Source organism: Pseudopipra pipra, chromosome 10 (assembly GCF_036250125.1).
Source record: "Pseudopipra pipra isolate bDixPip1 chromosome 10, bDixPip1.hap1, whole genome shotgun sequence".
Classification (NCBI taxonomy): Eukaryota; Metazoa; Chordata; class Aves; order Passeriformes; family Pipridae; genus Pseudopipra; species Pseudopipra pipra.
The window spans coordinates 7,325,780-7,344,650 of NC_087558.1; the positions used below are offsets into that span (position 1 = coordinate 7,325,780).

The following is an 18,871-nucleotide window of genomic DNA, read 5'->3' on the forward strand; positions in this document are numbered from 1 at the left end:
AGAAATCCAAGCTTTCCTTGAAGCTCAAGGTCCAGTCTTACTGAAGCCTCATCACCTCTGTGTCACCATATTCCTTCAAAGACACTTGCTATTTTAGAATGTCTGAAAATAGAATTACTATATGCTGTCAAAACAGTTGGGTTTTACTACAGACTGAAGAAAAACAAAGCTAATACAAATGGACAGTTATAATTTCAAGCTTTTATAAATTTCAAGATTTTATAAAGCCATTCAGAAAATTATTTAAAGTATGTCCTGTGTTTCTGTAAGACCAAAAATATTATCCTCAATTCTGTAGGGTTTTGGCTTTTTCTTGACAACTCCCCTGTTTCTTTTGGATGGTTTTTAGTCTTTTTTTAAACATCCATAATAGGCAAACTGAATCCTGCCTCTTGACAGCATACCAACATACCTAAAACAAGAAAGTATACATGACAAGCGTTTCTTTTGCTACAAGCTTCAGATCTAGTCTTTGATGAGAAAAACACATTCTCTATCAAAAGCTGAAACACTTCAGCCAATATTGGGGCAATATATCTGCTTTATTGTAAAGAAAATTCTGTTTAAGAAAGGGCTCTGAATTCACATTCCCAATCCAAACTCCGTATCACAGTCTGAATTTCCTAGTCTGACAGCACTACTAAAATGCCTCCCAGAGACTAAATTCAGCTTTAATTCAGGTTGGTGTGGCCAGCAGAGAATTAAGGAAACCCCCCAGCAGAGTCTAATGGCTCTGACAGCTTCTATGCTAACTCCCATATTCCCTCCACACAGAACATGTCCATGGAAAGGAGCATTCCTCAAAAACAGATGTTTCAGAGGAATATGAAAGAAATCCCCATCCAAAGTGGGCAATTCAGAAGCACTAAGCTCTAAATTACATTTCTTTTTAACCTCCATTGAACATTACAGATTATAACTCTAAATTTCTAACTTGTTTTAGGATGTTCTTACTAGATTACATCATGCTACCCAGTGTATAAAAACAATGGAATGAAAGCCTCTAATTTTAGCTGTCACAAGTTAAAGAATAAATGGCAGCAGAAGCTTTCACTTATAATAGCAGGATTTTGGGTGACTACAGAAAAAGTTATCTTTTCTGTACGTGCAAAAACGCTCAACCTTTTAAGCAAAATTTCAGAAACTGTAAAAAGTTGTGTGTGCTTAAGAGTTAATGGTGAAGGTGTCACTATGCTCAGAAATAGAGGCAACTTTTCCATGTCACATTCAGCTTATTAATAACTCAATTATTCCTGTCGCAATGGCACATGTCTCTCTGCTCCTTGTTATTGTTATGCAACTGGAATAGCTTTCAGAATCACTTTGGGCTGAGCTTGAAGAGGTAAACTGTAAAATTCAGCTTGGATCGAGTTTTATGCTGAAATGCTATTGCAATTCACCAGATGAATGCTGAGTGACATAGACTATGCAATTATGCAAGAGGAGTGTTTGCAACAAGCCATCTTGGAAGTACTTCCATTTATGAGAGGATTTTTTCATGTTCTGAATCTGAATACATTAAAAAGCCTGTAATCACTTAATAGAGTCAAATCTGCAATTCTTAGTTCTGAATATCTTCTATAACGAAATGAGCTTCTCAATTCTTGTGATTAACTTACAAACAAAGCCAAATACAAGAAGCTGGCTCAGAAAAATCAATGCAGGAAATCATTGCCAGATTTCTCATAAACATTTCTGCCTTAGAAACCACTGGAATTTACACTCTCTTTATCACATGTTGTATAGGGTTGTACGCAATTACAGCACTTCCTACACAAAGTAATTCAGATCTGAGGAAGATCTTGCATAAATGGATATAAAAATTATATGCAGCCTCCTGGAAAATCGCCAAAGTGGCCCTTATGCTTATAAAATAGTGCATCAATCTCATCTGACCTCTGTGTTTACACGTGTATTGCCACAAAGCTGCTTTGTTTCGACGTGCATTTTCATGACCTTGAAGCTCAGGGTAAGGTATTTTTTACTCTATTCAGTACCTTCACACAAGGATATCTATAATCATTATAAAAAATCTCCAGTCGGAGAAATGGGGGGGAAAAAAAAGGGACTTCAACTGCTCGATTTCTAAATTAAGCTACATCTGAAGTTAAAAATAGCCCTTCCGACTGAAGATGCTCTGCTGCCTGAATTTAAATAGCCTGTTTCTTTCCCTGACAGATAACATTTATTGTGCTCTCCGCTGCTGCAAAAAAATGCCTTCTATAAGGAGGCTACCTTTATTTATGACCGATTTCTTTTCACCTACCATGACAGAATTAAATAAAGGAGGTCAGTGTTCTGCCTGAGATGTGTACCAATTTTCCCACAGAGGCATTTCTCTAATTTTACTAAATATACCTAAGAATATGCATGTGTATATGTATGACTTTTTCCAGCTCTTTCTGCAGATTTTTCTCTGAAGATCTACAGGAAGAATACATTGCCTGAAATGCAACCAGTTTTCTACAGTACATGTCCTAAAAGTGTTTGTGCCCATCACTATCAACCTTTTTTGTCTTCATTTACTTACAAATATATATATTTTTAGATGTTTCATTGCTGATTGGAGATTAAAAAGAAGTATTAAATGCAATTACACACAGTACATGTGAAATGTTTTACTCACCATTTATGCCCAAAGCACTGAATGAAAAGCAGTAGAAGCTGTATCCCTTTTCTCTCTGGGCCTAACACAGAGCCAGCACACGGATATCTATCCTGTCCATATTCCTGCTGTGGTCAGAGGTTAAAAGGTCAGAATTAAGTTACACAAGCTCTGCTTGTGCTATTCACATAATAACTCCAGCATTGACTTTATAAGGCATGCAGATTAGAAAGGTAAAATTTGTTTTAAGCCACCTTGACCCTTCTCACCAAAGGGGGTTAGTTCCTTTTGTTAAAATTTCTAGTGCTCCAATCTGCATAGTTTTAAGTTTCAAGCACTGTATCCATGCTTGCCCCTGGGAAACTGTAAATTTTCTTCAATATTCATTCTAAATTTACTGTGCCTTAATTTCAACATTTTATGAGATTAAAATTAATCAGATTCACTTCTACATTTTAGGCAAGAAAATGAGAAAGGCACACTTCTAATGTGCAAAATGAAACTTGAATCTTGCTGTATTGAGACAACTCTGCTTTCCCCCTCTTTGTTAAATTGCATATTTTATATGAGCATTCCCAAAGGAATAGCACAGAAAGACTCAGGAATAAGTAAATGAAAGATGAGATGGATATAAGTACTTCTCTTACCCTCGAGCAAGCGTTTCACATTGCACTCAATTTGTGGACTAAAAGCCTGAAAAATCCCCGAAAGCTTCATAAGCATCAATAATATTTGCAGTGATGTAAGCCAGAGGCAATGATCTAAATTCTGCAGTCCCTAATTGAATAAAACACCCATCGAAGTCAACAGGAATTGCAGTCAATTAAGCTGTAAGTATTTCAGGTCCTCAGCATTTTACATAATGTTACTACACAGCATCTACGAGTAGTTTTATTTGCATAGGGCAATGTTTGACAGAGAGAAGCCTCTGTGAAAGCAGCCACGGCTGGAACAGTCACACATAGTCCAGGAGTAGTTTCAGTCATCAATCCCCACCAGGTTAAGGCAGGATGCCCCTTCACTTACCCAGGTGATCATATAAGGCTGCTTTGATTTGTAGGCCTTGAGCAGCAAGGGCAGTCATGTTAAAGGGGGGCTGGATTTGACTCAAATTTTAGATAAAATGGTTAATAAAATGAAATCCTTATGAAATTTGATGTGTATGTCCGTAGCCCACCAGAGTAATGTAATTTCTCTAAACTAGTTAACCCAAGCTAGAGTCAGAGCTGTTAATTAGCAGTAAATAAATGGGTGTATGTGTGGCAGAGCCCTGTCACGTTACAGGATAGTTCACAGTGCCCTTTGCTGTTACACCCTTACTCTGCTTCATCACCACGCACGAGAAACGAGAGCCACACGTGCTGCCCCTGAGGAATTGCAGGGGAATGAGGGTCTGTCTGCAGCACTGGCTCAGCAGATGGTTTAGGGTCTCTCCTGCTGCTGGGAAGGCAGGGCTGTGGCTGCCAGAAACCATTCCCATTGCGCTGTGTCATGAGCTTCACAAAAGCACATAATAATGCATGTAATGAGTCTCCAGAATCACGTTTGTGAGGCCTGGAGAATGTTTCTCTTTCCCAATGTGAACTACTGAGTCATCCTGTTCATGTGAGACAGACTGTATTCTCTTCCCAAAGAGCTCCTTTGAATCACTATTACCACCAGATAACAGATGTTGCTCTCCAGGAAAGTTTTTCATACAAGCTCTTATAATCATGGGGATTATTTCAACTTGACCTTGTAACTACAATAGAAAAACAAGATGAACTGGGGGATCTCAGAGGGCTGTGTGCTCTTTGCATATCTAAGTAACTAAGCCCTGAACAACATGACTACTCAAAGCACTACATAAAGAATAACAGAAACATCCATAGTCTGATAAGGTAAATACTGGTTATTCCCAGCTTACATGGGGAAAAAAACAAGCCCTGAAGTGTTTAATGGAATGGTCTGACATCATACAGCAAATATGCAACAGTTCAGGAATAAGTGATGTAATGTTTGAAAGCACCTAAGTCTCTTTGAAACTTAAGAGTCCATGGATGTGCAATGAAACCACAGTTAAATAATTTGAAAATAGGACTAAAAATTTATACTAAAAAGTATAAATTGGAAGCTTATAGTAAAGCATTTTAAAATGCCCATCTTCTGCCAACCACTTCTGTTTTAAATCACAAGACATTTTCTCTCTAATTACTTGTTCAAAGTGAACCTTAACATGCACTTTAATAGAGACATTGGAAGTGCTGTAATACATTCCAAATTTGTCTTCCCTAAATATGCATGCTGCTGGTCAAACAACAGTAACTTTCCTTCTGTATGCCTTTGTTGTGTTCCTGGATTGCAGCTTTGGATGATAAAGCACATTTTCACCACTCTTTTTTTCCAAAACGCCAGTAACCAAAAGTTTAAAATCAGACATTTATATTGCAACTATTCCTGTGCCTTCTGGTGCCACTTTAACTAAGTTCATGCAATTCAACTATTTTCTAATGCCTTGAATATACACATATCATGATTTCACATCAGAGTTTTGGAGTTAAATCTCCAGATCCCAGAATAACAGAGATATGCTTATTCATAGCATTGGACAGTCAGGCCCAGGTAATGCAATAACAGCCCGGCTTCCAAACCAAAACCACAGGGCTTTGGTTTGGTAAAAATGAATTAGTAAAGTTTTCATCAGATGGTCTCATGAATCACTACAGTCACAAACTAGAACTCACAGTATTCCTGTGAGATATATATCCAGAGAGATACTGTTCATTAAAAAAACTACAAAACAGCCAACCAAAAAAGTAATCTATGCCAGATCATGGATAGATGACGTCTCTCAGATAAAATAATCTATCAGGTTTCAGGAGAACTGACCTCTAACAGCAAAGGCCACAGTTCAGGCTGAGGTGCCCAGTGCAGTGATAGCACTAATGCTGTCATCCACAGTGATTTGCTTTGTCATACACTATGTTTAGAAACTTGTTCACTCGATGATTTCATTTATTTTTTGCCTTCTGTTTCTCAAAGGATGAGGAGTTTGGGCTACTGAATGTTTTTATACATTCTGGCATTTATCCAACATGTCTTAATTTTTCCAGGATAAGCATTGGAAACACTGGATAAGCTTCTCTTTTGCCATCCTGACATGTCTTCCCATTCATGAGTATCTCCTTGGTTTTCCCACCCTGGTCTGAAGCCTGACTTTTTGTCAGTTTGTGCTGTTAATTATTCCTCTTCCTTTCTATCTATTCAAAAGTACAAGATAAAAAAACAACCAGAATTCACCACTCCAAAGTTTCCAACAACACACTCGGCACTAGAAGGGTCAAATTGCTGAACAGCACTTACTCCGTGTCCTGGGCAAACACTGCATCTCAAGCTTTAATGTCTGTCTCTATCCGACCCATCCTCCCCAAATTACCACCCAAACCCCTGCACACAGAATCACCAAGATGCTCCAGGAACCCGTCTCTTCCTGGCCTGTTCCCTGCAGCTCTCTGGTAGTTTCCTGCATCACCAAACCCCCTTGGTTCCACCCAGCCTTGGAGCCTTCTCTACTCCCTGCTCTTTGCCTCTGCATCACTCCTCAGAGCCACAAATACCTTGGCCCCAATTGTTGTCAGTTGTGCTGTGAACACTTCACAATGCAGGCTCATTCCCCTCTCCCCATTTCAGCTTTTCTCTCTCTGTTCCCACTGTCTGAAAGTAAAAGCTATTCTCTGCATAATATAACAATGGAGCATTTTTAAATTGGAAAGAGAGATGGTGAAGATAGACAGGAAAAAGGTGGACAGAAAGATAAAGACTGAGGCTTGCTACCCACCATCTTTTCCAGAAAGCTTTACCTCTCAATCTCTCATGTGAAAACCCACTTTTATAATTAACATGCCTTATTTAGCTGTCATCATGTTATTTTTCTGGTATAAGACACGATCTAGAAAAATACAAAATCATCATTTCATGGTTTTGCTTCCCAGATTACTAAAAATGGTGGAATCATATGGAATGTTGATAAACATTAGATAATGATATATTTTCTTTCTGCTTACTGATTTTTTCCCCTACTGTGTTAAGTATTTAACACTACTCATATCTTAAACTGCTTAAAAGGGATATCCAGCACGCAGATGTCAAAAACCAGTAACAATTTTTAGAAAGAGGAAACAGGTCTACTTTCTGAACAAACATATTTTCTCAACAGCCTGATGAAAAGATCATTTTCACCTTAGACTCTTAAAATTGTTGCTCTGAATACTCTTCTCTCTCATACATACACATCCAGACTCACTGCTGTGCTCCAGTAGTTTTGATAATGCAAAGCTATCACAACCACATCTGAAATATATAGTAACATCTAGAATTTAGCAACTGGAATTTGCCATGCTAAATTAAATGCCCCAATGTATTTTTTCTACTGGGGAAAAGTGTGAGTCAAAATTACACTCTGCATGTATTTGCAGTAAGCAGGAAATAGAGTGAAATAAATATGTGCTTTATTCTGGGTAATATATGTTGTGCCCATCAGGACATGTAAGGTTGCCAGGATGTGAAGCACATGCGTAGGTGCACGTATATTAAGCAGCAAATAGTAATTTTGATGAGACGGTTACTAATTTGAACTTTGATACCTTAGCAATTCCATAGAAAAGCAATACAACAACTGCATCAATTGTCCCTTTCTCCCAGGAAGCCATCACGCAAACAGGGAACTGTACCAACAAAGATGCTTGGGACTCAGAATGGTTCTAATGGGAGTCATTTAAAACAACAAAAAAAGAAACCAACACAAACCAAACATTTCACTCATATCTGTCATAACCCAGATTACACGTAAATACATCATAGAAACTTCAGAGATCATTTGGAACTTCTGAAGAGATATTTTTTTGCCTCCTTTCTTACGTATTATTTAGGTGCCCTCACATGCAAAAGAACAAAATTTGGGCCTATTCAGAGAGGCAATTATCAGCACCAGCTTACATTACTGATCCCAGTTCCAGAAAAAATGCCTGCAGTCTGGAAGCTATATTTTCCCACAGTCCATGGGTGAGCAAAGAGCCTATGAGCCTGCAAGTGCCTATTCAATAGTCAAAATTTAAAAACAACACGAGTTCAACATCTTCAACATCCTGTGGGACAGGACTGCACTCTGGATTTTCAGTTTCCAGTTGATGTGGCATATTCCATACATACAGTACAATGAAGACTATTCAGAACTTCCCATTTGCCTGAGAGGCAACCACGGTTAATGCTCTGAAATCTGCATTACACCACTCTGTGGGTTTCTTGTTTTCAATTCTTCTGAAAATATTTTGGGTACAGTGGATGTATATGGTGATTGCAGTAGAGAGAAAGGCTGTGGGATTCATAGTTACAAGGAGAATAAAATCCTGACCTGCTGTATATGCAGCACTACTAAGATTTCATCGTTCAAATTAGGTAAAACCTCTCTGCTATTACTAATTTCAGGGTCAGCTACGCGAATAACAACAACAACAACAACAAAGTAATGATACTGAACGTTTTGAATAAATCCAGACAGGACTGTTAATAAAATAGAAAAGAAAAATCCTCACTTACCTCAATAGTTGTAAGCTGTTATTTCATACTCTGTAAACTTTCCCTCCCTACTAACTAAACAAAAGTTCTGCAATCCTGATGCTAGAATAGCTCTCAAACACATACTGCAGAATACCAAAAAAGAGAAAGCCTATGTTGTCCTTACTAGCAGGCATCTCTCCAGGGATGATTGGTCATTACCCTGGCAACCCTCACAAATGGCAAATGACGTAAAGAGAGTGGGAAAAAAAGCCACTGAGAGCAGAAAGCACTATATGCATTATAGATAGTTCTGGGAATCCATGCACATATATGCATTAAATGGCTTCAGAGGAGCACAGGGATCTTCCATTTTGCAGAGCTGCCTGCTGAGGTGAATAAGAAACTTTCTCATTTTTTTCTTAATCAAAGCATTGGGAGCATCTCTAAGTCTTTAACTGAAGCAAATTAGGGTTTGATTATTTTGATTATTTGATAATTTAGATGCTGGGTTTATTCTCTTTTTTTTTTCAATTCTGTTAAAATTTCCCATTAAAATAGCTCACAGTAGTATTCAGACAAGTGGATGTATTTTTCATTTCCTTTTCACTTTCTTTGTTGTTACGCAAAGTTATTTATTATTATAGTTATTTAAATTATCTCTCGTACCCTCATTTTCCCCTAACAATGCATTTGTACAAATTTTACACGAGTTCTTGTGTTCATGACATTAAACACATTGGCAGTTGTATTTAGTGTTACTGATAACTATGCCTAAAGGAGACATGATTCTAGACAAACATCAGAGAACAAATTAAACAGCATTTTGCTATTTTTGTACAGCACGATCACAATGAATTTGACCACACTATGATCTGTCTGTCACGTAGAGAGATAAACTTGGGTGTGGTTAATTCTTCCACAATTAGATGGAAAAAATCATACCTAAGATGAAAAGGAAAACTGTTTTGCGATTCTTTAGCATCTGCACCACTATTATTAAGTAAAACTGAAGAAATTCTGTGTATGAAACCAAGAAAAGCATCTTCCATCCCTGCTTGTATATATTACCAATTACAATTCAGGATCAGGCATCCTTTTACTCGCTCTTCTCTAAACCTCAGGATTTCTGGATTCCTAAATGCACAAAAAAACAGCTTTCAAAGAGCATGCTGGAAAGCATTATCACTGAGATCATTTTAATAACCCAAAGGAAAGGGCACAATTCTCTGAAATAAGAACTGAAGAAGGAAGTGAACCGAGGTGGCTGCTCTAACCACTTAGCTATTATGTAAAAGTTGGATGGGAATGGCTCTACCATGACAACTGAGTTTCCTGTTGAATTGATGAAAACACATTAGATGTATTTGAACTCTGCCCCACTTCAAATCTGAAATGAAATAGAAGTAACCTGCAGCTGCAAATAGGATATTTCTATACCTGGCTGTCTAAATTCAATTACTTACAATTTTTTGGAGTAAAATTTAGCACTCATTGAAATTCAGATGCATTCAAATTTAGGTGAAGAAGATCTTTGAAGAAGAGGACAGACAGGCTTGAGAAGCCCAGCTTGTTCATACAAGAATAAAGGCAAGAAACTTTGCCAATACCTAAGTTAAAAAATTACATCCAGGTCCTCCAAGAGCAAACAGAGTACAAAGGTAGGAAGAATCAGTGTATTAAGTGCAGTGTACACATTTCTACTGAGGAAATGCTGTTAAAAATATGACTTTCTAAGGGTAACAGAAGGAAGAGTTCGAACTGGTACAGAGCAGCACATGTTGTACTTCACCAAATAATGGGAAGACAAGTATCTCCACTCAATTCTTTCACTTGCTTCCAGTAAGTCTCAGATCTATACAGAATCAGCAACTACCTGAGAGAAAATGTCATTAGTCCAGCAGCAGCCTCTGACTGTCCTCACATCTAGGACAGTGAGCTGAGATTTCAGGAGACCCGAGTCATTTACCTCAGCTGTACTACCAGCTTGCTCTCACAAAATGTTTCCCCAGCTGTACAAAGTGAATAAGGACTCAAACTCCTTTATAAAGAGCTTTCAGTGCTATTGCTGAAAAGGTTTATAGAAGAAAGGGCTTAATTTTCGTTGTTTTCAAAATCTACCCTCCCATTGCAATCAGGAAGAAGGCATTCCATTTGTATCATGACAATTTTCCAAAAAGGCTGAATGAGCCATTGCAAGTGACTGAAATTTACGACCAAACAAGTAATGAACACAAAATATATTCAAATGATAATGCTCCATTAGGTGTACTTTATTCATTTGCTGAAGACAACTCATTTTTAATTATTTAAACTCTGGCAGCATCATACTAGGAAATGTTCTGCTGGGTTATAATTGACAAATATCTTTATCTGAGCAAAGTGAAATCTCAGTATAACATTACCTCTGATATCGCATTTTTTCCTGACATGAGGATAAGCACTATTTTGTGTTGAGAAACCACAGAAGGCAAAGTTCATCAATATGTGTATGGCCAATGCAAGCTCTATGTTTCCATAAATCTTCTCTTTGATGACCCAAATCTAAGCTCCTAATTTTTTCACAATTACTCTTTGCAGAAATTTAGATCCAACTACAAACTTTCCACCTACTATCACAACGGAACAAAAACTTTACCATCAATGTTCCCAAATGTGCTTTTGTAAGAACAAATGCAGTCTGTCATGGACATATTTTGCGTGAAATGTTGTTGGATATAAGAACAGAAAGTATTTAAGTATGCAAAAACTTTCTTGTTTTTGGAAAGAGATGGTCTTAAAATCTTCATCATTTTATGTCATATCCAAGCCTATAAACTTGCCTGTGTTTCATAATGGGAGATTGATCTGTGAACGTCCTGGGCAGCACAATGAGGACTGATGCAGTCTGTAAATGGGGAGAAGGGAAAGACACCAGTGCAGAGCTGCAGTCAGGAAACCAGATTTCTAATGGAGTCTTAGGAAGAGGCACAAAACCAGAAACTTATGCTCATTTTGTGACATTGTGTCATACTGCTGAGTCTAGCATATGCAGTGCCCGATAGAAAACGGGATTGCCAATCCTTAAAGGATCCTTTCTGTACACTGATATAACTTGCCAACACATTAGCAAATTAAATTAAAAATTCTTCAGTTTGTTAAAAAAGACTGGAGACAGGAACCACTCAATAAATAAGTTATTACTGATTTTATTTGAAGTGATTTGTCCCAGAAAAGGATCAGCTCATTCAAGTGAGTGGGAATCAAAAGTCTTCAGCATTTTTCTGGCTCAACATTTAAATGCTTGTGAAATGCATCCTGTTGCAGAATTCATCCACTTAAACATGCTCATAGTCACCTGGCATAAAGGACAATCACACCTTCTCCATCCTTTCAAATTCTGTCTTTCCTTTTAGGTGTGTCTACTCCAATCTGGTTTTCAGCTGGAGAAAATGAGCTTTAGCAGGCCCAGTGCCCTTTATGCCACAGAGTTACAGAAAAAAACCCTAAACCTATCAGAACATATTATTTCTCTAAAGGCTCTTACACTGTCACATCATGTAAACATCAATGGGGCGAATGATGTTTTTTGTTTCCTAGGCTATGGATACAATTCTGAACATTACACTGTTGAGCAAGCACAATGAATTTTTTTTTTTCCTTTCTCTGTCCTTCTAGAGGACAGACATGTGCCTTGTCAGATGATGCCAAACCCATTATTAGTGACCTTGTGCTTCTCCATTAGGAATATTGCAGCTTGACCAGCTGATGTCAAGGGTGTTCATGCTGGAAGATAACAACATTCCTTCGGAGCAGAAATGACAGCCTTTCAGCATTCTCTGGCTTTCCCATGATTTAGCTTTATCTGGGAACGTTATTACAGTGAAATTCAGTGAGATAAACTAAGGAATATAAAGTACCGACATTCAGAAAATGCAAACATCTGGCTATCAACACACTGCTTTAGTACTCCATTTTAATCAAATTCATAGACACAGTCTGCATATTAACACAGATGCGTCCAAACCCAGCAATTCGTTACTCTCCATCTTTTTTCCAGTTCCTGCATTTGTCATCTAGTACCTTGATGACTCAGATCAGCCTCCGCTGACCCCATAAACTATGTGCCAAAATACTCCAATAGGTGATGACCACTACAGCTGGGGAACCCTGGGGCAGGAAAACTGGAATAGTTCTGACCAGAGAGGACAATAGCAAGTCCAACCATTTGACAAGACAGGGCAAGGTCAAATGTGCTGCTGACACCTGCAGCCCCTGCTGACTTACCCTCAGAGCTGGTGGTTCAGATTAACCATCAGCTACCAAGTCAAACAAACCATGGTTCTGGCAGGTGCTGCAGCCTCAGGATCCACGTGGCACCAGAACTTGTACAAAGCAGCACAGGTCTGGAGTGCCCGGGACCGGCTCTCTCTGTGCTGGCACCTGGCTCATGCACTCTTAGAGAAACTGTGTCTACAGCTTTGGGCTTTTTTTTAAGGTAGATCTAAACAAGCCATTGAAAGTAAGTAGCTTCTGAGAAACAGAGCTTAAAAGGCCTGGTTTCCTCCAGTTGTGTTTCATGTTTGGATTCCTTTGTGTGTCTCAAAAAACCAAAAATTTCTGATCAAAGCTCTTCCTAAGATGAAGATACTGACGCAGTTTGCGTTCTAGATGGAATTTCTGTTGTCAGTTATTATAATGCAGCTTATGCTGCAACCTTATCATCTGTGGAAGCAATCAAGCAGGTAGCATAAGCCCAGTTTCCTAAAAGCACTAGTTTAAAAATACTTGAGATTTTCTTAAATTAGCTCTCCCTACCACAAGCATCCCACAGTGCTAGACAGTTTTCTATCTCTATTTTTGTTTATTGTTCAAAGAAAACAAGTAAGGCTCCAGCACTTAATAAATGCAAAATACCAAGGCTGTCATGGAGCGGTGCTGTTATATGCTGTTTATGTCCTGTAAGAAAGAACATCCCTGACCACTCTCCTAGTCAGTATTCCCTATGCCATAGCTAATTTTCACATAAAGGAGTGAATAATGAAGATTACCCACTCACATGAGCTGACATATCAGGACCCAAGGAAAACTTGTCATCTGCAGATCTTATCAAGTTCTGCACTATATGACAATTTTTCCTTGGGAACACTCATTCCTCTCCATTTCACTTGCAAGGAAGGTGTCTTGGGCCTGATGCATCTCTTGGAGACAATTCTGCTGCACTGAAATAAAAGACACTGTACCAGTGTGGTGTGAGAGAAGAATCAGACTCTAAGATAACTACGTAAGTGGAAGAAAAAGAGATTGCAGATCTCTTGATATAAAAATCAGAATTCTTACACTTGTTATGAAAAATGCTATGAACTTACCTGTTATAGCAAATTTCAAATAATCATCAAGTTATAAACATAAATAATGCAAAAGTCTTATATACAATCCCAATGGCTCTTTAAAATGGTGCATATTAATACAGATGTGAGCTGATGCTGTAATTCAGCAGCTGATACTTTTGAACAGCTGGAGCGTGACTGCCCTAGAATTACACATCTTCTGTGAATAAATATTCAGATAAAGCACTGCAATCCTTAGCTTCTTCTATAAATTGATATCTCCTCAATAAAAGCAGAGCCTTTTCCACATCACTCTTCTTCCTGCAGTGCAATTGCATTGCTCTACATACTCATTTGGGATGACAAAGTACCTACGTGTCATAGTAATGATCTGAATGAATTCAGGAAAGAAGTGACAATCTCTTTGCAAACATGCCCATCCAGCAAATGCACTGTTATTTTTCCTCACTACTGTTCAATAATTAATTTTATAACGATCTTTTTTTTTTGTACAATAGTACATAAACCAAGACAATACTTGTTTTTTTGAAGCCCAGTGGAAGTAATGCTCTTCTAGTTTGTATTCCAAAACCTGCTGCATTACGTGGATTGCTGGTGTCTCTGCCCCTGCTTTGCCTGTGCCCTCTCCTGGTGGGAGAACAAACGTAGCACAGAACAGACACGGTTACACCAAAACCTCCCCTCATAACAAACATTTCCAGATGTCAAGTGAAAACTCTTTTCTACAGTAAAGCAGACCAAGATTTCAAAAGTGCTCCAAAAAGGTGACACAAAATGTGTCACAGCACCTGTAAGATCACTGATGATCTCTACTCCCCAGACTGCTTCATTTCACCCAACAAAGCCTGCACATGCAGAAACAGGGATTCAGGCTCTCCTTTCTCAGAGGAGGTCAGGCAGCAGCTTCCTTTTGGATCCTCCCCCCTGGCTGCACAGAGCCATGGTTCTTGGCTGCACAGCATCACAGCTTGAAAATGCTACTGAGGCAACACAGCACCTCCTGGAAAGCTGGGAATAGGGATTTGAATCTTGCAAGGCTGAAGACAGGGCATCTGAGCAAGAAACAGGAGATCTGCACTCCATGCTACCTGCTCAGCTATTACACCCACATTCCCACTGTAGCAGGGGGAAAGACAGGGGATCAATGTGCCTCATTAATGGCAGGGCTCAGCTGACACAAAGATCTTCTGTTTATCAGGCTAAGCTGGTTCCCAGCTGTAAAGAGCTTTGTTTCTGCAGATGAGAGGTACTGAGCCAGGTCAGAGGTGGCCCAGCTGCCAAGCAAATAAGCCCTGCAAGAATCCAAAGGGACTACAGACCAAGCACTAAGCCTGAAACAGTAAGTTCTGCCAGATCTGAGCCAAGTGAGACATATGTACGCAAGAGACTCATTTGAGAAGGGCAATACAAGCACACTTCAGTTCTGGCCAGGGCTGGCTCAGCCCAGCAGACCTATTACCTCAGAACCAGTTCCAGGCAAATATTGCTGTGCATTGCTGACCAAATCTGGCTCTGTGTATCCATACTCTGCCTGATCTAAACAAGAAAAGGGCCTGGATGCCCCTAATTTGGTTTCACAGTGACCACTTACGGTTCAGAACTATAAAGCAGCACTAATATTATGTGATATTTTCCCCCCATTCTCCAGTGTATCCTAGCCACTACTATTCCAGCCAGTCAGACGGAATCTCAGCATAATCTCCAAACTCTAGTCAGGCCATCCATTGACGGTGGAAAGTTGACTGTGTATTAACGGCAAGAACCATCACCTCTTCCTTCAATCATGTCCTCAAATAAGACTGAATCATGGGGCCTTTACAAAAGGACTAGTTAAACACACCAGCTCCAAAAGAAAATTCCAGAACACATATCCCCAGAACTGCCTTGCACAAAGAAATTTCAGACACATCTCCTCTCCTCAGCGTTTTCAATTGCTAAGCCCAACCAGCCTGTACAGTGGTTATTCAGGTTTAAGGTGTCAGGTTTAAGGTACATTTTATATGAAACATAATTGAGCATTTGGATTTCAGCCTGAGGAAAGAACCTAGAGGTCATTATGCCAACGTTGAGGCCCCTTAGTGAGGTTCAGCATTTAGTTTCTGTTCTTGCTTTTTCTCTGCAGAAGAAGAATGACAGTGTATTTATACTCACAGCATCCCAGTAAGGAAGGGAAGTATTTAAATTGACAAAATACCCAAGTATTTTAGCAAAGAAAGTGGAAAGCTGAGAGGTCATACAAAGTTTTTGACTGAATGAGTATTAATGATTATTTTGCTCTTTCATTTACAGATGCTTTCTCAGTTCACATAAACATTGAAGACCTCATCTGAAAATAAAAAAAAATAAAACCTTTAACATGCATTTTGCAATCAAGAATCAAGGAGGAACACAGACGTTATGAATAAGCCATTGTCACAGCCAGTCTGCTGGCACTGCAGTCTGGGAGACTGACTGGCACTTGTATGGCACTGCTCAAAAGCAACAGGCCATCAACCACCCCATGGGGAAGTGCAGCTTGTTGAGAAACAAAAAATCATTTTGTTCAGTTTTGGCTTGGCATATACATCACTTTCTACATTGCTTTATGTTACTAAAAAGGTGAATGTATTTGTTTGAAACAATTACATCTTAGTAAAGTTTTAAAAACTTCAAAGCAATAATTAGGAAACTTTACCTTCTCCAGACTATCACTGATGAAATTAACTTTTGCTTATGAGTAAGCATCAGTATTTGGTGCCTTGGTTCATGCCTCACTTTTAAAATTATTCTTTTCTTTATTCCTCAGGACAATTTATGTTCTAGAGTTATATACATCACATACAGTAAAGAGGTATGTGATATTCCCATGAAAAGCACACAGTTTGCATTATACCTGCACCTGCAACTCCTGCCGAGATATTACAGCCATTTGTACCAATATGGGAACTTAGATAAAGTACATTCATTGTTTCTGTCTACTTTGATTTTATAATCCTTGCCTGTGAGAAAACTAAGCAGAAATACTTAAAACTCCCCCAAACATCTGGGTGCGTTACGGTCAGCGGCAAAACTTTAGATTTCACCTGCTCTTATGCAAGCGTAGGATGACATGCAGGAATTCACTGAAATAATCCAAAATTTAAGCAGGGCTGGACTCTGCTGGAAACAGACACCTGGAGTCTACTTCCCTTGTGCGTTGGAGCTCGTGGGGTTATTCACACTGCTGCAAATCAAAGTCGCTGCAAAATGTTATCAAACAGCCCTGATGTCCTGCACACATTCCACTGGTGCCTATGAAAGTGCAAGGCAGAGAAAAGTAAGACCTGGAGAGTTGTCAGTCTAAATTTCCTTCCCCTTATCCTCCAGGCTTCTTGAGGATTACACGGATTTGGCTTTATTTCCTTATGCTTGTCAGATCCTGAGGCTTTCAGATACCAGCAGGATTTCCAGTGCACGTTACCTGCAGTTCTCACGATCGGTCCCCATCAGCCTGTCAGCATGGTAAAAGTGGGTCCTCTCTCCAAGCCTCACATGCCACAATCCTCTGTACCATGGCACACATTTCCTGACAGCATCACCAGGAATTCTTCTGTCTTGACGAAATAATGAAGAAAAATAAAGCAACCAAATGCTGTGTTAGTTTCTGGCTTGCTGATCAGCCACAAGCAGCTCTTGTGCAGTGAGCAGGATCTGGCTTAAAGTGTCAATTATCACACAGAATCAATTAATACATGAATACAATGAATCATTACCGCAAAATTAAGTACAAGCAGGAGCTAAATGAAGATCCTTTGGCACAATAATTCCAGATTTTCTGAAACACTTTTCCCATCTGCAATTAATTCCTCCTCCTCGAACAGCTCTACCTTGAGTATTAGTGCCACATACTGGAAATCATGATAGCATACTAACTTTAAAAGATTCCATAATACAAAACCAAGGTGCACTGACTTTATGATGTATAGTTAATGAAACCACAGCATTTAAATGCTAGCATCAATATAGTGTACTTGTAGTGTACTATAACTTATATAAAAAATTAATTTCTTAATTGCATGATAAAACTATGAAGCTTGCTCAATAAAGAAACAGAGAGTCAGACTGTATCAAATTAAATCCCTTTAATAATAAGAAATAAGAAATCTTATGTGAACTTTAAAAGAACACTCAGCTCCCCAGCCCCTCCAAAAAACCCTCACTTCATATAAGAATTGAAGAAGGTGCATACCAGGAACACTTTCCCTTTAAGCCAATTCCCCTCCAGCTAGAATTTTAGTCTTCTCTAATGCTAACTGCTGGTTATGTCTGAGGTCTCTTTCGTTTTCTTGAATTCCTGCATCTTTATGGTTTCCCTTCTCTGGCTGTTCTGGCTGAACACCAGGTTTGGCTGAGCACGCCGACATCCAACAAGGCGATGTGAAAGCCTAATTACAAGTTCAGCTGAGAAACTGGCAGCTGAGCTGGCAAATCTGAACCGCCCAGCCCTGCAGGCACAGCAGCCTCAGGGATCAAGGGCTGTGCCCCGAACGAGAACGGAACAACACAACGTGCGGGTATCAAGATATACTTCATACACATTTCACTCTCAGTGCAAGAGCCCAACACATCAGTGACAGCAGCAGGAGAATCACAAAATCACAGAATCAATTCGGTTGGAAAAGTCCTCTGATATCGAGTCCAACCTGTGACCCAACACCACGACAAGCAGACCATGGCACTAAGAGCCACATCCCGTGTTTCCTCAAACACCTCCAGAAGCAGTGACTCCACCACCTTCCTGGATAGCCCATTCCAATGTCTAATCACTCCTTCTATGATGAAAATCTTTCTATTGTTCAACTTAAACGTCCCCTGGGGTAGCTTGGGACTATGTCCTCTCGTCTCGGCTGTGGTGGTGGCTCATCCCCCAGGCTCTGCTCGGTGGTGCCCAGCAATAAGACAAGACGCAAAGGGCAGAAACTGATGCACAGGAAGTTCCACCTGAACATAAGGAAGAGCTTCGTTACCGTGCAGTAACTGCGCGCTGGAGCAGGTTACCCAGGGAGGGTGTGGAGTCTCCCTCACTCTGGGAGATATCCCAGAACCGCCTGGACGCAATCCTGTACCATGTGCTCTGGGACGACCGTGCCTGAGCACGGAGGTTGGGCCAGGTGACCCACTGTACTCCCTTCCACCCTCACCTATTCTAAGACTCCGTGACTCCCCTACACCGTCCCCACCTCACCCACCTCTCCCCTCACACTTCCCTCCCCGCAGCCCCTCCCTCCCCGCCCTCCTCTCCCTTCACACCGCCCCCCCCGGCTCCCCTGCCCGCCCTCCCCACCCCGCCTCCGGATTGGCTCTCCTTGGGAACAGCCCCGCCTCCATCGGGCCGCGATTGGCCCCCTGTGCCCGCGCGGGGCTGCCATTGGCGGGCGGGCGGCGG

The 18,871-nt window shown here is 40.0% G+C and overlaps 1 protein-coding gene and 1 long non-coding RNA gene across 2 annotated transcripts in view; both read right to left on the reverse strand.

Moving 5' to 3' along the window:
- Nucleotides 1-8,294, reverse strand: part of GNB4 (G protein subunit beta 4) — a 63,116-nt gene extending 54,822 nt beyond the window's left edge. The window contains exon 1 of the mRNA XM_064665906.1: nt 8,180-8,294. The gene's annotated coding sequence lies outside the window, so the exon portion shown is untranslated. The remainder of the gene's footprint in view (nt 1-8,179) is intronic.
- A 2,086-nt stretch (nt 8,295-10,380) lies between these two features.
- On the reverse strand, nt 10,381-18,692 carry LOC135419493 (uncharacterized). The gene is made up of 2 exons (XR_010433022.1): nt 18,453-18,692; nt 10,381-17,039 (listed from the first exon to the last, which is right to left on the reverse strand). It is a non-coding gene; the product is annotated as an uncharacterized LOC135419493 (long non-coding RNA).
- Nucleotides 18,693-18,871: the final 179 nt, after the last annotated feature.